Genomic DNA, 24,440 nt, shown 5'->3' on the forward strand with positions numbered 1-24,440 from the left:
TCCTGGAGGCTCTTCCTGTCTAGATAGCCTTTTAGTAGGGGAGTTTATGATTATACGAGAATAATTTCCACAGGAACATCTTCCATTCCTATAGAATGTCCCCAGACAGGGAACTGTTTGAGTTCATTTCTGAACAATGAGTTGGATTTAGCCAGATAGTGGCTTTGGGAACCTGGAGTGATAAATCTATCCCAGTATGGGGGAATAAAGAGTAGACATAAAGTCACAGAATTGTGAAAGCATCTGGCATTTGGGGAAAATGTGGCTGAAACACACTTTGACCATTTTAGGAATTTTTAAAAGTAGCTTAAGGGTACTTTCGGAACACAGTATTATTAAAATTCCTGTTCATTTGGAATAATCATAAATTTGTTCTCTCTTAGTTAAACTTGATAACTTTTAACCACCCCCTTAAAAAAACGATTCTATTTATTTATTTGACAGACAGAGATCACAAGTAGGCAAGAGAGGCAGGCAGAGAGAGAGGAGGAAGCAGGCTCCCTGCTGAGCAGAGCTCAATCTGGGGCTCAATGAGGGGCTTGGTCCCAGGACCCTGGGACCATGACCTGAGCCCAAGGCAGAGGCTTTAACCCACTGAGCCCCCCAGGTGCCCCTTAACCCCTTTTTTGGATGGCAACATTTAACTTACTCAACTTCTTTTCATTACATATTTTATGGAATTTTAGAGAGTAATTTAGGGGATACTATAGTATCTATATGAGCATCACCCCTACTTAAAAGTGGGGAAAACAAATCAAGTTTATTCAGTACCCATCATAAGTAACATAGGATAATGTGCAGTGAGATTTCCCCCCCGCCCCCAGCAGTCTCTTAGAAGCAAATTCATTCTGTGGGAGGCTTCTCGGTTACCAGTGATACACAGAATTCAAACCAACCACCTTCCCACAAAATCTTTCTCTAGAACTTAATGGTTCTGTATGCTTCCATGGTCTTCTCTGGTGCCAAAGGTCATGGACTGTTCCCAGTCTTTTTTTAACTTACTACCTTCATCTAATAGCTGTAAAACTCATGTCCCCGACCCTCACATTGAGAGTCCTGTTTTGGTGTCTTAGAAGGCCACTGAAGTGATCCAGAACAAAGATGGGGTCTGAGTAAGCCCCAGATCCCTAGAGTACTAAAATCTGCATCAGTATGTGTGGTTCACTCACTTGAGGTTACGGTGATTTAGTCCTGAGTTAATTAGAACCCAGGCCCTGACGTGAGCAGCTCTCTCCGGATGTTTCCATCCTGTGATGCCCGTGCGTGTCCGCTGCAGACTCGGCAGATCTAGTGTTCTCTCTAAAATTAATGTGTGGCGCTAAAACAACACCAAGGTGTTGAACTTGAAGGGTAGGGGAAAGAAAGGATTTGAGGTTTCTGATTTGGTTAATTCTGGGCTTAGATTTATATAAAACAATTAAAATGTTCCTTGTAGGAAGAAAAAAGGACTCTTGTTTTAGAGGAATAGAGGGGAAAGCATTCTCAGTGGGGTAGTTTGGGGGTGTGAATGCTGCCTTTCTGGGGTTATGTAAGAATGTCCCATCAGTGAAACCATGCCACCTTATGCTCATCTGCCCCACCAGTGGTTTTTTTTTTTTTAAACCATTTTCTTAAAAACCAGAAGAACATCATTCAGTGCTTGGACTATTTTAAAACCTGAGTCTTAGGTATTACATACCTATTCCCAGTTGAAGAAGGAGAGCGGGACCTTTTCTCTCTGAAGGGCCCAGAAGTGACAGCATGCCCTTGATCCCAAGGAGGATCACGCTTGAGCATGGGCCCAGCGGAAAGGACGGAAGCAGAGAAGTGCACCGATAACATCACCACCTCCGGTCTGTTTTGTCATTTGCTGACTCATTGATTAACTGGGTTGCTCTCTGGGTGCCAAGTATGGGGTCAGCGCTGGGACCCTGCACTTGAGAAGGTCTTCTATCGGATGAACCCTTGCTCACTGCCCATTCTCTGGAAGTGCCAGGGTGGAGGATGATGTAAAACAGCATCAGGGAGATGAAATTTACAGCATCCAGAATGCTGGGGATTCTGCAGGACAAATGACTCTGTTTCTTCAACAAATCATCCTTCCAATAAAATAGATTTAAAGTGACTTAAAAGACATGCAAGACATTGTAATTTATAGACATTATTTGGATCCTGATTCAAATAAATCAGCTATAAGAAGACATTTACGAGAAAATTTGGGGAGTGGGAACACTATGAGGTTTATATTAAGGAATACATGATTATTTTCGGTGTTACAATGGAGTTGTACTTATCTGTGGGTGGTATATACTGAAGTCTGTACAAATAAAGTAATTTTTCTGTGGGATTTGCTTTCAAGTCACCTAGTTGGGGTTAGGGCCTCGTGGATTGGCTTAGATCCATAAATGTTGAGGTTTAAGTGTTAAGGTAGGTGGGGACATATATCCTGGTTATTTTTATAGATGGTTAAATACCTACATTAAGATGCAAAGAACAGTGGCTGTGGTACAGTATGGTGAATGCCACAATAGGAGGGAAGGCAAGACTTGGAAGTGTGTTCCCAGAGGTGGCAGTATTTAAACTGGGTTTTAAAGAAAGTAGGAAAACTAGAGAATCCGTTCCTTTTGTGCTCAGGAGGAAGGAGGCAGGGAGATGATCTGTGATTTTTCTGGTGGATTTGGTACTGACTGGTTCCTTCTATTCATTCATTCCTGCATTCATTTAGGGCGTATTTTTCAGGTTCTTGTTGTATGTGTTGTATGTAGTGAGAATTTGTGGGGTAACAGTCTGGTGAAGGAGATGATATATTGGTTTGCCAAGGCTTCCATGACAAAAATACCAAGGACTGGGTGGCTTAAATAGCAAAACTTTTATTTTCTCATAATCCTGGAGGCTAGAAGTCCAAGATCAAGGCGTTGGCAGGTTTGGTTTCTCCTGAGGTTCTTTTCTTGTCTTGTGGATGGCCGCCATCTTGCTGCCTCCTTGCACAGCCATCCCTCTGTGCTTGCACATCCCTAGTGGCTTCCTATTCTCAGAAGGACATCAGTTATATTGGATGAGCCTCAGTCTCCATTTAACCTAGTGACCTCATTAAAGAACCCGTTTCCAAATACTGTTACGTTCTGAGGTACTGGGGGTTAGGACTTCAGCATATGAATATTGGGGGACAAAATTTAAACCCAGAGGGAGAGTGTTTAACTGCCTCTGGAGACATCTGGGAATTCTTCCCAGAGGAGGGGCCTTGAACAGCCTCTTGCAAGAGGGTAGGATTTCACTCCTCCCCTGCGCACTGGGGGCAAGACCGGGGAGGGAGCCGAGAGAGTTGGCAGGGAGTTCCCAAAGATGAGCTGAAGGCGGGGGAGAGAGCTTTGCAGCTCAAGATGGTGAGCAGCCATTTTAGCAGAGGAGATCTGAAATGGCAGACCAGGAATGGAGAGGAGGCCCTGATGGTAAGGGCTTGTACGGGGCTGGGTTTGGGGTGGATGAGAAGGCAGGGAGAGAGCACGTGCCCCAGGTGCCCCAGGGCAACCAGGTGGGTCTTCTCTCCAGAAGACCGGCAGTGAAAAGAAATGGGGAAGATGATGGGGTTTTATCTAATAGCTTAACATCCTAATCACCAGAGTAACACAGAGTTGTAAAAATGTTACGGAAAAGAATAAAGTTAAAAAGTAAAGTCATAACTCCTCACCCCAGTTTCCACCCTACCAACAGCCTGTGCTTGGCCTTGCCTGCTTTTGAAGATTTTTTTTTTTAAAAATGTGAGGAAGTGTGTGTGAGTGTGTACAGTTGTGAGAGGGAGAGAGAGAAGGGGCGGGAGCAAAGGAGGATCTGCTCCCCCCGACCCATTTGTTGGCTTTGGCCTTTCTCGGCATTTCCCCCATGCTTCCAGTCCTTTGTCCCCCAAAAGGTAAGGGACATGAACTTCAGCAAAATAATCAAAATAATTCTTACACACATTAAAGTTAAATCTTTTGGACCACCTGGTGCCCCTGAATTATCTCAGATGAGATTTCAGAGCCTGTATGCCTGCCTGCCTGCCTGCCTGCCTTCCTGTCCTGCTGTCTTTTTAAAACGAAGAGGGGGTTCGCACAAGTTTTATTCAGAAGTGCATTTTAGTGCTTAAAGTTTATTTTTGTGAGTGTGCTTTTTATTGGTTTTGTAACTACCTGCAGCAACTAAACCCTGTGTCATAAAGAACACTTGTGAGTCTTCTAAAAATGTTACAGCTGTACCAATGCTGTAGATCTCTGCTCATGCCACGTCTTTCACAGATTGAAGGTTTGTGGCCTCCCTGGGCTGTGCAAACCTGTTGGTGCCATTTTTCCAAGGGTATTTGCTTGCTTCATTTCTTTATGTCACGTTTGGGTAAGGGTTGCAGTATTTCCAACCTTTGCATTATTATTAATTTGTTATGGTGATCTGTGATTAGTGATGACTCCCCAAGAGCTCAGATGACAGCTGGTAGCATTTTTTAGCAAAAAAGTATTTTTTGATTAAGACAAGTGCGCTGTTTTGGTTTTTTTAGACCTAATGTTAGTGCACACATAATTGGCTGCATTCTAATATAAACGTAACTTTAAATGTACCGGAAAGCTAAAAGAAAAACCTTATGACTTGTTTTTTGCAATAGTGACTTTGTTGCAGTGGTCTGGACCTGTAGCCACAGTATGTCCAAGGTATGCCTGTTTATGTCTTTAGATCGTCTAGTTACCACACTGAGAGGTGTAGTAAGGCTTTTTATGCGGATTCTGAAAACTTATTTGGACTAGCAGGGAGGCTCTTAAGAGTGACACCTTATCAGACCTTTTGCAGGATGGAATATTGTTGTATTGAAGAGGCTGCCATCAAATGTATAAACAAAAAGTCTTTATAAACCATTGGAAATGGCGTTGCTCGTCATATTCCTATCTGTTAGAATTTTTCGGCAGCGGACTGTAACATTTAAATTCATATTAAGATTTACATTATGACTTTTTTGGTAGTGGTATTTTAGATAAGCTTTGATTTTTTTGGGGGGGGGGGGTGCCGCATCATCAATTTTTGATGATTCTTAGACCCATTTGTCTGTCAAAGCCACAGAATCAGGGCTGAGGCACCCGGGCATGGTGGAGGAAACAGGCAGAGTCATACAGGGCTTTGGGCTTGCTGAGCTGGGCCTGGAACCCCCATTCTCCTGTCCTGTGGTCACTTGCCACTTTCTCTGGCCTCTTTATATGTGGTTGACCCCACTGCCTGCAGTTCTGCTCTTTTTTTCAGTCCCAGAAGGCAGAAATCTCTGTTATTTTAGAACATAGAAACCTCAGAGTTGAAAATCTGACCATTTACGCTCCTCCCCAGACGTGGGGCCTTAGCCACATGTGATGCCTCTTGGAGGCTGTTCAGAGAGTTAGAAATTAATACTTTTTTTTTTTTAAGCACTTTCATTAACCAACTTCTAATCAACAGATAGAATCAACTGAGAACCAGCTTTATCATTTAGAGCCGATACAAATCTAGCCTAGTGCAGAAAACTGCTTAATCCTGCTTAGGACTGCTTTATGTTGAGTAAAAAATCCTAATTTCGTGGGACTGTTTGAAATTTTGGTAACTAGCTTATGGCCTTCGGTACCCTCTGGGCCCTGACCGGGAACCACCAGGGATGGGGGAGGAAACCGGGCTTGAGTTTTAGCCCAAGCAATTCAGGGAGACTTTTGTGTAGCTTTGTTCGTGTCTGAAATGAGCACTTTTGCCCCGGAATAAAGTTTTCCACCAAGTAGTTTCGTAGGAATGAAATATAGTTTGTAGTGCCAGAAGTCAGCAAGACAGCCTGACCCGAGGCGGTGACCTTCCATATTTGTTCTGAGCTGAATGTCCCTTAGACCACCGTGGGGCCCACGTGCTCTGAAGAGGGGTCTCGCTTGGGGAGAGTGAGGAGGGACAGTAAGGATGAGAGGAGGCTGTGGCATTCATGAGCCCAGAGGCCTAGGATAGTCACGTGATCCCCACCCACAGGAAAGAAGAAAGATAATTGCCTTCTGTGCAGTCTATAGATTAGGGGTCTGGGGGGTTCTCTGGGTGTGTGTGGCATATGTAAGATTGAATTGTGATGCCCACCTGAGACGCCCTGCAAGTGTGTAGGTTTTGTGTTGTACTCCACCCAGTCAGATCGTGGTTTTCAGCAATTCTGGGTTTGCTGCGTTAACATCTAATAGGGACCCTTCCTTTGAAAACAAAGCGGTGTGTCCCTTCGCGGGCTGGCCCCTTTGCCGTTGCACTGGAGAGGCTGAAGCCGGCCTCCCGGGGTAGCAGACAACTCCCGACGGAGGCCACCGGCAGACCTCGCCTGAGTGTCCAGGCTTGACATGTCAATGGTGATCTTTTTTGAGAAGAAAGAGTGAGGCTGGGCTTTGAAATCACACCAGGGGAGGTTCAGGTTCCGGTTGGGCCATATCTGCTGCTTTAGCTCCTGAGCTCAGTGATAGGGTTTGTCTCGCAGGATCCTCAGGAGGGCAGAATACCAGTGCCAGGTCTCACTGGGACCAGGACAAACCCTGCTCCTCCCTGCCCGTGATGTGGCTCCGTTTCTGTGACTCAAGGAGGTAAAGTGGTATCTATCCCCTGGGCGCTCAGGCTGAGGCTCTGGAAGAGCCGGGAACGTTGGCCACCAAGCCGTCGAGTCCAGCACATGGCCATCAGCAGAAGGGGGCATGCACATGCCCTCCTACTAACCCTTAGTGACTCTCCGGCGTGAAGTGCGTTCATGACGGACATCACGCTGGACCTCCTTACAGGTGTGAAGGAAACTGCCTGGGACCAAGACGAGTCTCCTGCTGCCCCAGGCACTGGAAGTTTAAGTGAGGCTAGGCTAGTCAACAGGGGCATCTCGGGGTCAGGCTGTGGCCCCAGGACCGGCAGTGCTCCGAGGCACGCACATCGAGGCCCTGAGACACGCAAGCCCTCACAGTGGAAGCAAGTGCTGCCCGCCCCCCCTGCTCCCCCCCCGCCCCATACACACTAAAGACCAGGGAAAAGCCCCACGTTGTGGCTTGGGTTTTTCAAAACACTTGGAAAAAAAAGAAAACGTCAGTGTTACAGAGAATTCGGATAATCTTGTGGATTTCACAGAGATGAAATTTTTTGTTATTAGGGGTCCAAAATAATGCAGAGAGGGAGATATATTTGGTATTAGGGTTAATTCCTTTCTGATCATGCCTCTTCCTCTTGTGTTTCTAAAGTGAGATGTACAGGGAGCTAGGGGAGAAATATTTTCAAAGGAAAACATAGACCCATTGCATACAGTCCCATCTGCCTGAAGTGTGCTGTGTAGACGGGCCTTGAGTGGGTTCTCAGGTGAGAGCCTTCTGCGCCCCAGCTGACCCTGTGCCTGGTAGTGTTTGGAGTCGGGGGTGGTTTTCGCACAAGAGTGTCTGCTTTCCTGATGGGGTTGGATCTTTGTACTTAAGATCTGATTTGAAGTGTTTTTCCTTAACAGAGGTTTGAACATGCTAATAACCCGACCCATTAGACATGGGCCATGGGCAGGCTACCCTGAAACCCAGGATAACAGAGGTTTGACCCCTCTGTTTATTTCCATTTGAGGTGTACGTCCATTTCATTGATGGCTTGTCAATGAAATGCTTTTCTCCAAGGAAATGCTGCAGCTTGAATCCCAGATAGCCACGGGCACCTTGGAAGGAACTTGAAATGGTGCCGCTTTGATCGGAGCTCCTCCATGTGTTCAAATTCTGCTCTGTTCCACCTGGCTTTTCCACCTTACCCATGACACCGAGTATCAGAGGACTGGGCTTCCAGATCCCGCCCGTAGTTCCTCAGCTGTGGACTGGTGAAGACGTCAGCTGGGGCACAGGGCTGGCCATTGCTGTGGTGGGTCTAGAATTTCGGAGGCCTGCATTCCTCCCTGAAGACTGTTAAGGAAAACCCTTCACTTCCCGGAGAAAGTTAATTTGTGAAAAAGAAGGTGTTGATAGCTATTGTGGAAGGTTATTATGAGAGTTTAAAAATCTCACTGGTGAGAGCATGGTGCGTCCAGAGCGAGGGTTGTATGCCCAGACAGCTCTTCTAGCCGCCCCCTCACCATGGCCTAGGGGATCCAACCCAGCTAAATTCGCTTTTCAGTTAAAATTTAAAAAATCCAGCTTATACCTCTGAAAATACTAATACGGAGGTGGCATTTGTGGGCATGACTGTTTAGTCGGCGGCTTTCTTCGGTAAGCGCAGTAAAAGGAAATACAACGCTTGGCTAGGACCTGAGTCCAGATTCCAAATCTATTTCTGGAAGCCCTGTCATTTTATCGTCAACATTCAGCAGCGGGAAGGGTGTAATTGTCCAGGTCCACATTTACTGTCTTGCCCCAATCTAGTATTCCTCTCGTGTTCCAGCATCACCTTTTCCCTGTCAAATTGTGTGTTTGTTTGTTTGTTTTTTCCAAGTCCTGCAGCCTCGGGGGCTCCCGGTTCTGTTGGTTAAGTGTCCTACTCCTGATTCTGCGTGAATCTGCATCTCAGGGTTGAGAGATCAAGCCCTACGTTGGGTTCCACACTCAGTGTGGAGTCTGCTTGAGACTGTCTCTCCCTCTGCCCCTCCTCCTTCCCCTGCTCTCTTTCTCTTTCTCTCTCTCAAGTAAATAAATCTTGAAAAAAATCATGCAGCCTTTAAAATAATGCTAGAGTGCACAAAGAGGAATTAATTTTTTAATCAAAATTTATGAACTTGCTGTATAACATTTTTATGAAAGTCCTACTTGACTTATCTTTTTCTATTTGACTAAAATAGAATTTGATTTTTCTATGGGGTATTTAACGTTTTGGGTCACAATCATGCCAGGGATGAATTAATAGATCTTCTCTGAGTGAACTGTCAGGACAGAGCCCCTCTAGGTTCGAAATGTAATTAAAAATGTCACTGAACTCTCTTGGAGGTCCGCAGAGCTTCAGGGACCTCTCAACAATGCCAGCAAGGACTGAAAATAGCCACCCAAGTTCAGAGAACATAAGGCAGCAGTGGACTGTCCAGGAGCAGGAGGGAGAGGCTACCGGTCACCTCTGTCAGGCTTCTCCTGTCTCAGCTTCCTTGTAGTTTCAGGATACTATTCTCAGATTTCCTACACAGATGTTTTTAGCACAAGGCTATGGGTCCAGTAGGGGGGCCTCCCACCTCTCAGTAAATGGCCGGGGCAGGAAACCTCCAAAAGAGGAACGAGTCTCTAAATTTAAATATCCATGCTCTCTGCAACCCTTCTGCTTTAATTAAGCTCTCAGACTTGCTTCCTTTCCACTTGGCACACCTTTCTTTTGTTTTTGGCAGGTTAAAGGGTGTGGGGAGGAGCTGTCTCGGGGAGGAGGGCTGGAAGAATCTTGGGAACATAGGTACCTTGTTGGCAGCCACCTGTCCCGGCCTTCCCCATCTCTTCCCTCCACAGAGCCTCAGAGCTGATAGCAGGGAGCCGAAGGGAGAGGAGGAGCATACTTTTGTTTGGGTAGAGGTCAATAGGTGCAAAGCATCCTGTTTCTGGGGTGTATGAAAAATACCGGTTTCATGAGGCACCTGGGTGGCTCAGTGGGTTAAAGCCTCTGCCTTACGGCTCAGGTCATGATCTCAGGGTCCTGGGATCAAGTTCCGAGTGGTGCTCCCTGCTCAGTGGGAAGCCTGCTTCCCCCCCCCTCTCTCTCTCTGTCCGTCTCCACCTACTTATGATCTCTGTCTGTCAAATAAATAAAATCTAAAAAAAAAGTTTTAAAAAAAATACTGGTTTCAGGCAAATAAATAATCATGCAGTTTCTTGCAAGCAGGCATTCCTAATAAATGTTTTTTTTTTCTTGTTTCCTTTCAGATTCCCTATGTTCCTTTTATACGAGTGATTGCCCAGATCATAATTCTCTGCTGAGATTTGGGGTTTTTTTTCAAGAATTTGGAGAATCCCTGCAGCTTTGTAACTTCAAGTGTGTCACCAGCTGGCAATTTCACTTTTCAAGGCATTCTGCATTTGCCAGTCATCTCTTACAACTGAGTGCCAAAGGTAAGTGTGCAGTGCCCTGCTTAAAACAGATGCAAGAAGTTGGTGCTTTTGTCTCAGTCCAGTGCTTGATCTGCAGTATAGGTTTTACCTAAGTTAAATGGCAGTTAAGTGGCCCCGATGAGCTGAGCCACGTCATGTTCAAGTTTCCAAGGGCTCTGGTTCAAAAATGAGATCGCTGTTCCTGCGTCAGCACGTGACAGCATGGGGTAGCTAGGAAGCAGAATGGTGGGTGTCCCCCACTGTAAGTGCCCTGGCGCCCATCTCTGCGGCCCAACAGTGGTCTTGAGTGGGGCCTTGAGCAAGGCCTTCTCTGTGCTGCTTTGGGAGCAGGAGATAAACAAGAAGTGCCTTCAGGCTACTTTTAGTTGAGTAAATGTTCCTTCTGACCTTGGTCTTGGGAAGATAAGTCTCTGTGAAAACACGCAAACAGGTAAAGGATTCTGGGGAATGTTTTGCTTGCTTTTATGGGAAATCGGCTCATGCGTGTTAAAACTATACCCAGAAGATAGCCTATGGGCTCGGAGGTCCAGGGGTCCTGTAGTAACAGGTACTGGACAAAAACAGGTGTCTGCATAACAGAGTGATTTCTCAGCCCTAAAATGTTGTTTGGGACATTTGATTTAAATATAAGAGTTGTGGTTTGGGGGCGCCTGAGTGGCTCAGTGGGTTAAGCCGCTGCCTTCAGCTCAGGTCATGATCTCAGGGTCCTGGGATCGAGCCCCGCATTGGGCTCTCTGCTCAGCAGGGAGCCTGCTTCCTCCTCTCTCTCTCTGCCTGCCTCTCTGCCTACTTGTGATCTCTCTCTGTCAAATAAATAAATAAAATCTTTAAAAAAAAAAAAAAAAGAGTTGTGGTTTGGTCGTCTGATTAATCTGGTGGTCTCTCTCTGGCTGGGCAGTGCTGAGTGCTTTTTGAGAAGGTACGGTTTCATCCTCAGTAGGGAGAGCACCCAGTTCCTGGGCTTTCCTTCAGAGCCTTATTTTGCCTGTGTTAGCCACAACTTGTTTTAAACTATTCTTGGATCTATAGGTTTGGACTGTAAACTCTCTTGGTGTGATATTCATTAAGTTTATTAGTTTAATATAAATTAGAATTGTCTTTCATTTGGTCTAAAACTACTATTAAACTTTTTATGAGTGGGGTTCACCCCGCCCCCTTGACCACTTCTTTTTTTTCTTTTTCTTTTTTGAAGGCTTCTTGATTTTACTTATGTTCCCTTCTGATGTGTGGTAACAAGAATAGCGCAGAAATAATATGTAGTATTTCATAAGGGTAGGATTAAGTGTCTAGGTGTCTTCACCTTATTATCCTTTCTGGTTTCATTTGGAGGAAATGACATGTCTCACTTACTTAGAGTGTTGTGATTTCCAAATCTAGGTCCTGGTTTGGAATCTAGAGCTCGGAGTTAATGTTGTGCAGCCTGATTCTACACCCTCCTTCCTTCCTCCCGCTATGCTCAGACTTATTCTGACCCTGCTTCCTGGACATGTCTTTTCTTAGCTCTCCACCCCCTCATGCGTTAATGGAAAGAAACCCAAGTTTCTCTTGCAGACCTGATAAAAGATAAGTATCGTTGGGGGTGTGAGACGTCCAACCCTAGGAGATTTCTGTTACACAGGAAAGCTCTTACTCTGAGCACTTCAGTTTTGTTTTGTTTTATTTTTTTTAATTGCCATTGGAGTGGAACCTTTTAAGACTTAGTCTTTTATAAATGCAGTCACATATTTCATGGCAACAAGCAAAAAATGAGCACAAATCCTCAAAGCTGATCATCAGAATTCATCAGTAATTTGTCAGTATCAGCATCTGACACTTCATGATATTAAAACCCTTAATCACTCCAGTGACTCTGAAGGTTTGTCTTTCGCAGAGAGTGGTGGGCAGGGAGGGGTTACACACACTCCCAGCAGTGTGTTCCGCAGGTGTCAGTGACTCTTGGGCAAGTGGTTGATTCCTGGGTACAATTAGGTAGAGGACCATTCATAACTTACAAAAATATCCATACCCATATTACTTTAAAGAATTAATTTTTATAAGCTCATGACATCCATGGCCAAAACTTCTTAAAAATTACTTTTGTGGTTTGGATTAAATATCCAATGGGAAAATCTTTAGATGCATCCATTCATGTAATAAATATTGTGAGCACCAACTGGATTCTAGATTATTTTTCTTAGTGTTTTAGCAGCTACAAAAATAGATAAAATAAGCTCCAGACAGCATTTTTCTCTAGCCCTTGTGGGATAGGGGCAGGACCCTGACAGCTCTGGCTGGGGTCCCTGGTGCCCAAGGCAGAGGGGACTGTCCCTCAGAGAGGTGTCTGGAAGTCACAGGAAGCTGTGTTTGGAGTGAGTTTTAGAGAATGAGGGCATGCATGTGCATAGGCATAGTGGGTCCCCTTGGCAAGGACAGGCTAGGTGGATTCTATGGGTAATGGCTCTTAGAATCTCCAGATCATTTAAGCAATAATGAGTGGGGGCCCAGCATGCTCTTTGGTCTGTGGTCCTTTAAGCCGCAACGGGAAAAGTGCCTTTATCGAGGGGCATATTTTGGAAAGAAATGAAAACCTCACCAGCCTGGTAAAGTGGTTAAGTGGGATGACAGCCTCAGATGCATTTCCCCAGTAACGGGACTCAAAGTGTGCCCTGTCCCAGTTGAGACCTGCACCTAGGGCTGGCTGGGGGGAGCAGGGGGAAGGAGGAATGTCCCAGCTGCTTCTCAGAGGGGCCTAAGTGGGGTTCTGAGCCCCTGTTTCCAGGTGGTACACTTCCCTGCCTTGTATTCTTGTCTTCCCTGGAGCCTCCCCCATTTGGAAGTTGAAGAGCAGTCTTGGGAACTCCTTAGCCCTGACCCTGGCTGCTGTGGGTAGGGGGAATCATGGAAGAAACACAGTGGCAAAGCCCTTCCATTTATGCTGGCGCTGTTTGTGGATTAGAGCCTGCACTTAATTCTTCCCATGAATGTTGAAGACTGACTCTAGTTCACTGGCATTGGGGGCTGGGTGGTTTGCTAGATGTGAAGGGCCTTGTACACTATGCTGAAAATTCCTTATCTTGTGAAAAACTAGCAGAGACATTTTCATGAGAGAAGTCCAAGGGGGTAGAAGATGTTGGTGTCTGAGGGGAGGAAAGATCGTGGCTTAGGTGGTAAGACTCATGAGCGAAGGGAAGAAGAGGAGGCACAGATTCCATGAACTGTCAGTTGCTGATACGAGTACTGGAGAGCAGATGTTACCTGTGATCCTCTAGGTGTTGTTTCCTTCTTTTTTTTAGCTTCGTGGAGGTTTGTGATGGACAAAATTGTAAGTTACTAAAAGTGTACATTGTGGTGCTTTGATACACCACATACACCGTGAAAGAGTCCTGACCATCTAGTTAATGAACACACTCATCACTTCACATGTTTATCTTCATGTGTGTGTATGTGGGAACATTTACATTTCCTCCTCTTAGCAAATTTCAATTAAATAATACCATATTATCTATCAACAGTAGTCACTGTGTTATACATTAGATCCTTGGGCCTTATTCATCTTACAGGTAAAAGTCGTACCCTTGACCAATCTCTGCCTGTTTCCTCCACCCTAAGCCCCTGGCCACCACTTTGCTACTCTCTGTTTCAAGAGTTTGACTTTTATTTATTTATTTTTTTAAAGATTCCACAAATGAGTGATACCACGCAGTATTTGTCTCTCTCTGTCTGGCTCTCTGGCTTATTTTGCTTAACATAATGCCTCGAGGTCCATCTGTGTTGTCAAGAATGTCAGGATTTCCTTTTGTTTCTTATGGCTGAATAACATTCTGTTGTATTTATATACCGCATCTGAATCTGGTCATCTCTGGACACTTAGGCTGTTCCCATATCTCAGCTGTTGTGAATAATGCTGCGGTGAACATGGGGGTGCAGATAGCTCTGTGAGAGCCCATTTTCATTTCCTTTGGAAATATACTTAGAAGTGGAATTGTCGGATCATCTGGTAGTTCTGTTTTTAATTTTGGGGGCCCCCTCCATACTGTTTTCAATAGTGGCTTCACCAACCTATCTTTCCATCAAGAGTGAGAAAACAAGATGAAACCAGAGAGGGAGACAAACCATAGGAGATTCACTTCAGTATACAAACTGAGGGCTGCTGGAGGGGAGAGTTGGGGGGGATGGGGCGGCTGGGTGATGGACACTGGGGAGGGCGTGTGCTATGGTGAGTGCTGTGAATTGTGTAAGACTGATAATTCACAGACCTGTACACCTGAAACAAATAATGCATTATATGTTTATTAAAAAAAGAGGGAGAAAGTGCTCCCTTTTCTCCAGTACTTGCCAATACGTGTTATCACTTGTATTTTTGCTAATAGCCATTCTAACAGGTGTAAGGTGATACCGCATTGTGAGTTGGATTTGCATTTCCCTGATGATGAGTGATGGTGAGTGCCTTTCCATGTACCTGTTGAGTATTTGGATGTCTTCTTTGGAAAAGTGCTGTTCAGATCCGCTGCCCACTTTTTGTTGGTGTTTCTGCTGTTGAGTCGTAGGAGTTCTTTGTATATTTTGGATAATAACTCTTCATCAGATATCTGATTTGTGAATATTTTCTTCCGTTCTCTAGGTTACTTTTCATTCTGTTGATGGTTTCCTTTGCTGTACAGAAGCTTTTGAGTTTGATGTCATCCTCCTTGTTTATTTTGCTTTTGTTGCCTTTGCTTCTGGTGTCAAATCCAAAAGCTCATTGCCAAGACTGATGTCAAGGGACTTACTGCCCCCATTTTCTTTTAGGTGTTTTCTGGTTTTAAGCCTTTAATCCATTTTGAGTTAATTAATTATGCTGTAAGCTAGTGGTCTGTTTCATTCTTTTGCATGGGGCTGTCCAGTTTTCCCAGCACCATTTACTAAAGAGACTGTTCTTTCCCTATTGTGTATTCTTAGTTCCTTTGTTGAAAATTATTGGACCATATATGTATGGGTTTATTTCTGGGCTCTTTGTTCTGTTCCACTGATCTGTGTGTCTCTTTTTATGCCAACATTTTACTGTTTTCTTTATCATAGCTTTGTAGGATACCTTGAGATCAAAAGTGCAATGCTTCTACCTTTGTTTTATTTTATTTTTGTTCAAATTTGCTTTGGGTATTTGGGATCTTTTATACAAATTTTTTTTAAATTTTAGATTTTATTTTATTTATTTGAGAGAGAGAGAGGAAGAGTGAATGCACTGGCGGCAGGGAGGGGCAGAGAGAGAGGGAGAAGCAGACTCCCCACTGAGCAGGGAACTTGACTTGGGGCTCCATCCCAGAATCCTGGGATGACCTGAGCCAAAGGCAGACACTTAAACTACTGGGCCACCTAGGCACCGCGGTTCCATACACATTTTAAGATTGTTCTATTTCTGATGAAAATGCCATTGGAATTCTGATAGGGATTGCATTGAATCCGAAAATGGCTTTGAGGGGCGCCTGGGTAGCTCGGTGGGTTAAGCCTCTGCCTTCAGCTCAGGTCATGATCTCAGGGTCCTGGGATCGAGCCTGATCAGGCGCTCTGCTCAGCAGGGAGCCTGCTTCCCCCCCCTCTGCCTGCCTCTCTGCCTACTTGCGATCTTGCTGTCAAATAAATAAATAAATACATCTTTAAGAAAAAATGAAAATGGCTTTGGGTTGTATGGACATTTTAACAATATTAATTCTTAGAATCCATGAGCATGGAGTATCTTTTATTTGTGTTTTTATTTATTTATTTATTTTTGTGTGTTTTCTTCAGTTTCTTTCATCTATGTCTTAACAGTTTCAATGTACAGATGTTTTGCCTCTTTGGTTAAATTTATTGCTGGGTATTTTTTTCTTTTTGATGCACTTGCAAATGTGATTGTTTTCTCTTCCTTAATTTCTCTTCCGGATAGTTCTTTGTTAATGTAGAGAAACACAACTGATACTTGTATATTGATACTGTATCTTGCAACTTCATTGAATTCGTTTATTCTGACAGTTTTTTGGAGGAGTCTTTATGGTTTTCTATATATAACATCATGTCATCTGCAAATAGTGACAGTTTTACTTCTTCTTTTCTGATTTGAGTGCCTTTTGTTTCTTTTTCTTGTCTAATTGCTCTGGCCTGGACTTCCATTATTATGTTAAATAAAAGCGGCAAGAATGGCATTCTTGTCATGTTCCTAGTCTTTGAGGAAAGCCATCAGCTTTTTGCTGTTAGGTATGATATTAGCTGTGGGCTTTATTATGCTGAGGTACATTTCTTCTATACCCAGTTTGCTGAGAGTTTTTATTAGCAGATATTGAATTTATTCAAATGCTTTTTCCACAACCATTGAGATTATCATATTATTTTTATTCTTTGTTTTCTTAAATAGTGCATCACATTGATTTACATATGTTGAATTATCCCTGCATCCTGGAATAAATTCCACTTGATCATGGCATATACTCTTCTGATATGCTGTTTAATTTGCTAGTATTTTGTAGAGGATTTTTCCATACTTGCCAGTGATATTGGGCTCTAATTTTCTTGTAATTTTGTCTGATTTTGGTTTTAGAGTGATGCTGGCTTTGTAAAATGAGTTTAGAAGTGTTCTCTCCTCTTCTGTTTTTTAGAAGCGATTGATAAGGATTGGTATTAATTCTTTCAATGCTTTGTAGAGCTCACCAAGGAAGCCATCTGGTCCTGGACTTTTTGTTTGTTGGGAGGCTTTTGACTATTGATTCAATCTTCTTACTAATAATCAGTCTGTTTAGATTTTCCTAGTTCTTTATAATTCAGTCTTGACAGGTTTTATAGTTCTAGGAATTTGTCCCCCTTTTTAGGCAATTCAGTTTGTTGGCATACAGTTTTTCATGGTACTGTCTTATGATCCTTGTATTTCTATGGTATAGTTATAATGTCCCCTCTTTCTTTTCTGGTTTTATCTACTTGAGTTCTCTTTTTCTAGGAAAGTCTGGAAAAGGTTTATGTATTTTATCTTTTTCAGAATACCAGCTCTTAGTGCTACTGGTCTTTTCTATTATCTTTTTAGTCTCTATTTTGTTTCTTTCTACCATGGTCTTTGTTATTTCCTTCCTTGCACTAACTTTGTGTTTCATTTGTTCTTCTTTTTCTAGTTCCTTAAGGTGTAAAGTTACTTCATTTGCAAGTCTTTGTTTTTTTCTTTTTTTTTTTTTTAAATATTTTATTTATTTGACAGAGAATTAGAGAGAGAGCATAAGTAACCAGAGCCTCAGGGAGAGGGAAGATAGAGAAGCAGGCTCTCTGCTGAGCAGGGAGCCCGATGTGGGGCTCAATCCCAGGACCCTGGAATCATGACCTGAGCCGAAGGCAGCTGCTTAACCAACTGAGCCACCTGGGCACCCCTGTTTTTTTCTTAATGTAGGTTTTTATCACTGTAAACTTACATTTTAGAACTGTTTTTGCTCTGTCCCATAACTTTTGATGTTTCCATTTTCATTTGTCTCAAGATATTTTTTGATTTACCTTTTGATTTCTTCTTTCATCCATTCAGTAGCATGTTGTTTAGTCTTCACATACTTGTGGATCTTTCCCGTTTTGTCTTGCAATTGACTTCTAGTTTCATATCATTACAAGCCATAGAAGATGCTTGATAGGACTTTAGTCCTCTTAAATTTATTAAGACTTGTCTGTGGCCTAACCTATGATATATTCTTGAGAATGTTCTGTATGTATTTGAGAAAAATAGTGTTGATGTTAGGTAGAATCTTTTGTAAATATTAAGTCTGCCTACTCTAGCATTTATTTTACATATAAATTTCTGTATTGATTTTCTGTCTGGATGATCTATTGAGCTGATGTAAGTGGTTTTTTGTTTTTGTTTTTAAAGATTTTATTTATTTATTTGACAGAGATCACAAGAAGACAGGCAGGCAGAGAAGGCGGGGTGGTGGTGGGGAAGCAGGCTAATGATGCGGGGCTTGATCCTAGGACCCTGGGATCATGACCTGAGCCAAAGGCAGAGGCTTTAACCCACTGAGCCACCCAGGTGCCCTTAGCCCATCTTTTGATTGGAGAATTTTAGTCCATTTACATTTAATGTAATTATTGATAGTTATTGACTTACTGTTGTCATTTTGTTCATTGTTTTCTTGCTTTTTGTAATTCTTTTGCTCCTTTCTTCTCTTTGTCAATTCCTTTGTCATTTGATGATTTCCTCCAGTGGTATGCTTAGATTGCTTTTCTTTTTTATTTTTAAAGATTTTATTTACTTATTTGACAGAGAGAGCAAGAGAGAGAATACAAGCAGGGGGAGTGCGGGAGGGAGAAGCAGGCTTCCTGTTGAGCAGGAAACCTGATGTGGGGCTCTATCCCAGAACCCTGGAATCATGACCTGAGCTGGAGTCAGTCACTTAACATCTGAGCCACCCAGGTGCCTCTAGATTGCTTTGTCTTTCTTTTTTGTGTATTAAAGGTTTGTGCTTTGTGGTTACCATAAGGCTTATATAAAACATCTGACAACAGCTTACTTTAAGTGTCTGATACCAAGTATCTATGCATTATTTTCTGTCTACTTCAGAAGCAGCAGTGATTTTTTTTAAACCTGCATAGGGCAGGAGAAAATGAAAGCCAACCATATTTGTCACTCTTACATTCATAAAAATCCTATCCAGTAATACTAATTTTAGTAAAGGAAAATTTTATTTTTTTCTCCTCACTTTTACCATATCTCAGGCTTTTTTCTTTTGTCTTTTCTTTTCTTTCTTTCTTTTTTTTTTTTTTTTTTTTAAGAAATGACGAGACTGCTAGTATCTCTTGGCCCACAGGTTTATTTAGAAAGAAGTTTTACATACAAAACCCATCTCTCGGTCATTAAGTTTTTAGGGCTAAAACTGATCTTGAGAGATGGAGATATCTGGAAGTAACTTGTTGATTTATGCAAAAATAGAAGGGACCATCCTGGCCCCCTCACTGCCACTCTCCCCTTCATTGGGACTCCTGAGGAATCTGGGGTAGGGACTCTGCACCTGGAGTACTGCAGTCTTAAGGGATACTGAGTGTCTGGGGATAGCCATAGCCTTTGATGTTTTCCAGTTTTTGTAGCGGCTAGATCTGTGCTAATCAAATAAATTTATTAAATAAATACTCAGTAAGTATTGGCAATTGCTAAAAATACTGCAGTGTTGATTCTACCACAGATAACCTGGTGGGGTAGTCATACTTGCTGGGTGCCTGGCATAGGGCTTTCCACCTCAACTGTAACCTCTAATCTGAAACACAGATCTCATTACCTTGATTTTACAGGCAGAGGCACTGACCCTTGGGAGAGATAAAGGTGATTGCCTATGTTCATAGAGGCAAACTCACATGCTGGCATTTTGACCAAGATTAAGCAGCTTGGCCAAAGCTTAGGACTTGTGAGGGAAGAGTAGGCTGTGTGTCTACATCTTCTGATCTGAAGCCTTTCATTCTTACCAGACCATGAATTTTATTTATTTGCTTATTTTTTCCCATAGAAAAACCAAGTATGGTTTGGAAGCAAGTCTCTTTTGGAAACTTAAGGAAGGGAGCAGGAAGAAAAGCTTTGGGAAGGAGCTGAGGGGTGGGAGACAGGAACCTCAGTCCCATGGAGGAGGGCCTTGCACCTCCTGAAGTCCTGAGCTGAGCATCTCAGGACCAAGCAGAGACCAGAAGCTGGCCACGGACTTGGCCTTGTGCTGTTCCCAGACAGCCTTCAGTGCCGCCTTGTACTGGTGACTCCACACTTGGGAGCAGACCATTGGAAAAAATCATCTGTGGGAGCAAGAGGACCTGTATACTTCCATGTGCTGTGTCCTCCCCATGTCCCTTTAGATGTCCACAGCACCTTTGTGCAGAGTGAAGCTTCAGAAAATTGCAATTTTTTTTTTTAATGTAATGAAATCATCCATTTTCTAATGGTAGAAGTGATGAAGTTTAATCAAGCATTTTTCTTTTTCTCCCCTACCCAACATGCTCTAGCAGTGTGGCTTCTTAGAAAGCTGAAAAAACCAATTAAAAACACAAAAAAGCAAGTCCTCACTCCCCACTCCCCCCCCTTCTTTTCTCTCTGACAGATTGTAGAAGCTGAGTTCTGGGCATTTCTATCCTTTCTCCACTATTCTCTGAATTATACCCAACAGTTCACAAAGGAATTTTCATATAAACTTGCATAATTTCTTTTTAAAACCAGATGATGTGGCTCTTCTCTCTCTCCCCACACCACCACTGTTTTATAAACGCAGGAAATGAGCCAGGAGGTCATGGGTTATAATTACTTGTGCATGCTCGATTGCAGAGTGACCTAGCACTCCTTTAAGAGCCACTGGACTAGGCATGTAGGTGGGACAGAATAGTAGAGTAAGAAGTAGATCATGTGGATCTTTGAATGAGAGCATTGCTGCAGTCAAGGTTCCAAAATTAGAAAGTTTTAATTTTTTATTATTTTTTTTTAACCTTCCTGCAGAAAAACAAAAAGTACATTCCTGCCCTGTGTGTGTCCCAGTGGGGGGTTGGGGAGGTGGAGGTTTTTAGCAAATCACAGATCATCCATGGCTCAGAATGCATTTACATCACAATAAACCTATTGTAGGTTGAAAATATCATTAAGTCAAAAAGGTATTGAATACACCTGTGAACGTCATCTTTGGCCTCATCCATGGTAAATGTGCTTACAACCCTTACATCAGCCCACAGTTGGGCAGGATCATCTAACATGAAGCCTATTTCCTAATAGGGTTGAATATCCTGTGACTGATTGGATACTGAACTGAAAGTGAAAACCAGAGTGGTCTTCATTGTGCTGCTCATTGATTTCATGATTGTGTGGCTGATGGGGGCATTGCGTGGCCACTGCCCAGAATCATGAGAGAGGATGGAGCACATTCGCTGGGAACAGATCCAGATTCAAAATTAGAGGAACAGTTTCTACAGAATGGGTGTCGCTTTCACGCCGTCATAAAGTCAAAAAAATCTACTAGAAGTTGGGAGCCATCTGTAGACCCAGAACAAGTAAATCTGTTGGAGGTGGTGGACTTGTTTATTACCTTGTTTGGGGCGATAATGCCAAGGTGTGTGTGTGCCTATGTCCAAACTCAAATTGTACATATCAAATCTGCATGACTTTTTTTTATATTAAGTCTCCCTCAGTGAAGTTGAAAAATAAGTTGCTGTGTCCTTGTGAGAATTCCTTTTATGGACCTCCCACTAGCATGTGCCCATCTAAAGGGGCACGCAGGAGACCACAGAGCTGTCCTGCACAGGCAGAATGGCTGGTGGTCCTGGGACACTTGGGGGATGGGGGTGGAGGTCCTGGGACCTCTTCACTTCCACCTTCTCCTGTCACTGGTGTTCTTCAGTGCAGAGAGCAAAGATGCAACCTGAGTTAGATTTCTGCCCATCAGAATGGTGGTCCCTGTTCACTTTTGTTAGAACATTGGAGAAGTTTTCTCTGGAAAGAGTATTGGCTCCAAGAAGTGAAATAAAAACTTCGTATGACTCAGTCAGACCATAGAAGATCACTGGTACCGTGTTAATGATCAAGGTCATAGCAGAAGTAGGTTTTGAATGGAAACTGGGGTTCCCCCGGGTGTTTATTGAGGAGAGGGTAACCGTGTCCACCTGCCAGGTCTGTGACAGTGGGAACCCATCCTGTGTCTCACTGTGAAACCACCTGTGTCTTCTCAGCCTTGGTTAGGTTTGAACTTGACTGCTTTCTGAAAGAAGTAAGGGAGATCCTAATTTTGGAATCCCTCATGGTGGTTCCCTGCCCAGAGCCCTTGGCCTTCTGACCTTCCTGTGTGGAATGCCATGTAGGCCACAGCAGGGGCAGGCCGTGGTCAGGAGCAGCCCAGGCCCATCGTGGACCCCAGGCCAGACCCAAACCCAGTGGGGGAAGCAGAATGCTTCATGCTCAGGTAGGGTATTTCCACAGAAGGCTGCATTCTGCTTGGAATCCCCCTCCCCATCTCAGTGCTCATGGGGAAGGAGTGGGGAGGACAACAAAGCTGAGACCCCCTTCTCCAGACTTGTTTTAATTAGCAGTTTGGAGACCTGCAGCTTATGATCTTACCCAGAGGTTTTGTTCTCGATTCTGTAGTGCTTACAAAGACTAGGAAAGACTTTCCACACCAAGATCAGAGGAGCTGGGGGGAGCCGTTCATCCCAGGAGCCCGAGATAAGAAGTGTTTCCTGTCAGCAGCCTGCATCTGATAGCCTCCTCTTTGTGGGAAAAGCTGCATGGCCGTCTTCAAATGGCTCTGTCTTATCATCCCAAAACTCCGTAGTGAGCACAGTTTTGTTAAATTTTGGCTCTATTTTCTCAGTGGTTGGATTCCAAGTCTCATTGACTTGTGCTTGGAGCAAAGGCCTCTGGAGAAAGTGGTGCGTTGGGGGGGACATGGGGTTGAGGACCTGCCATTTGTTCATTTGTGCTTTTCATGACTGTGTGTCAACATCTAGGCCTTGGTTTCCATGCCAGTGATGGGGAGGGACCCGAGGAGTACCTGGGTTGTGATTCTCGGAGTTCAGGGACAGTCCCTCGCAGACAGTTTTGCACCACAGTCCCAGCCACCACACCCCACAAAATTCTGTGGGAAGAAGCATTCATGGTGTGGGTGACACCGGAAGTCCCCCTCTGGTCTCAAATGGCAGGAAAACACAGGAGCTCGTCTCCCATTGGCCTCTCATCTCCAAGAGAGAGGATCAGGAGTTCCCCTGAGCTATGAGCTGCCTGTGCTGCTGCCTGTGCTCTTGTTGGCCAGGTGGGCTGGGAATGGAAGGAGCTGGTCACTCAAAAGGTGCTTGGGGACCAGAGAAGACCTGGCCTCTGCCTCACAGTTTTCTTTCCAGAAGCAAACACATGGGCCTCAGGGAGCACTGAGTCATGGCCTGCTGGCTGCACAGGGGAGCCACCAACCTGGAGGGGCCGATGGGCCCTGCCATCTCCCGGGGCAAGCTCCCCGGGGAGTCAAAGGTGCTGACAGAGGTGCTGACATGTTTTCATCAACACTCTTCCCACTTGTGCTTCCCCCTCCTGGAGGTGGGTTTAAAAAAACAAAAAAACAAAAACACAGACCCCAGTCTCCGGTTCCAGCTCTGGGGATTCGATTTTGGGAAGCCTAGACTTTTTTGGCTTTATTTTAAAGCTTCTCAAGTCTTTCTGATCAGCCAGTCTGGAAACTGCTAACCCTGGGGAGATAAAGGGCTGTTTTGGGGTTGAGAGCCGAGATAAGGCAAGAAAAGAGGGGTAAAGAGGATGTCACAGGACAGTATTCCTGTATCCTAGATGAGCCTCACTTGCTTTGGTGACCAGGTCACCTCCTCTGTGCTCTGGGCCACCTTGGAATGTGCATTTTCCTCCAAGAGCCACTAGGGTGCTCAGACTTGACTCTAGAATGTCCTGGAGTGAGCTGCGCCTGTGTGTCTGTGTGTTTTTGCATCCGTCTTCCTGCAAGAGGCCTTCTGCTTTGAAGTCCTCCATCCGAGAATGTTCATTTATTCACACTGTAGATAATTTGCAAAACTTAAAAAAGACAAAACAGAAGATGGCGGAGAAGTAGCAAGCTGAGACTGCTTCAGCTAGCCGGAGATCAGCTAGATAGCTTATCTAAAGATTGCAAACACCTGAAAATCCATCGGCAGATCGAAGAGAAGAAGAACAGCAATTCTGGAAACAGAAAAACAACCGCTTTCTGAAAGGTAGGACCGGCGGAGAAGTGAATCCAAAGCGACGGGAAGATAGACCCCGGGGGGAGGGGCCGGCTCCCGGCAAGCGGCGGAGCAACCGCGCACAAAATCAGGACTTTTAAAAGTCTGTTCCGCTGAGGGACATCGCTCCAGAGGCTAAACCGGGGCGAAGCCCACGCGGGGTCAGCGTGGCCTCAGGTCCCGCAGGGTCACAGAAGGATCGGGGGTGTCTGAGTGTCGCAGAGCTTGCGGGTATTGGAACGGGAAAGCCGGCTACAGAGGCAGAGCTGACAGTAAGCTCGCAGCTCCGTGTTACCTTGAACGGGTCGCAGGCTCGGTGAGCTCGGAGCACGGCCGGAGGTCAGGCAGACGGGAGTAACTGGGCGCTGTTCTCTGAGGGTGCACTGAGGAGTGGGGCCGTGGGCTCTCGGCTCCTCCGGGCCGGAGACCAGGAGGCCGCCATTTGTATTCCCGTCCTCTGGAACTCTACGGAAAGCGCTCAGGGAACAAAAGCTCCTGAAAGCAAACCCGAGCGGATTACTCACCCCGGCCCCGGGTAAGGGCGGTGTAATTCCGCCTGGGGCAAAGACACTTGAGAATCACTACAACAGGCCCCTCCCCCAGAAGATCAACAAGGTCTCCAGCCGAGACCAAGTTCACCTACCAAGGAGTGCGGTTTCAATACCAAGGAGAGCAGCAGATTTCCAGAGGAGGAGAAAGCCAAGCACGGAACTCATGGCTTTTTTCCTGTGATTTTTTTTTTTTAGTCTTGCAGTTAATTTAATTTTTTCTTTTTCATTTTTT

The 24,440-nt window shown here is 44.4% G+C and overlaps 1 protein-coding gene across 2 annotated transcripts in view; it reads left to right on the forward strand.

Moving 5' to 3' along the window:
* The window catches only part of NCK2 (NCK adaptor protein 2), a 154,200-nt gene that overhangs the window by 65,590 nt on the left and 64,170 nt on the right, over positions 1-24,440 (forward strand). For both annotated transcript variants that reach the window (XM_059406374.1, XM_059406373.1), the window contains exon 2: positions 9,810-9,995. The gene's annotated coding sequence lies outside the window, so the exon portion shown is untranslated. The remainder of the gene's footprint in view (positions 1-9,809; positions 9,996-24,440) is intronic.

The sequence above is a fragment of the Mustela nigripes genome, chromosome 7 (genome assembly GCF_022355385.1).
Source record: "Mustela nigripes isolate SB6536 chromosome 7, MUSNIG.SB6536, whole genome shotgun sequence".
In the NCBI taxonomy this organism is placed as follows: domain Eukaryota; kingdom Metazoa; phylum Chordata; class Mammalia; order Carnivora; family Mustelidae; genus Mustela; species Mustela nigripes.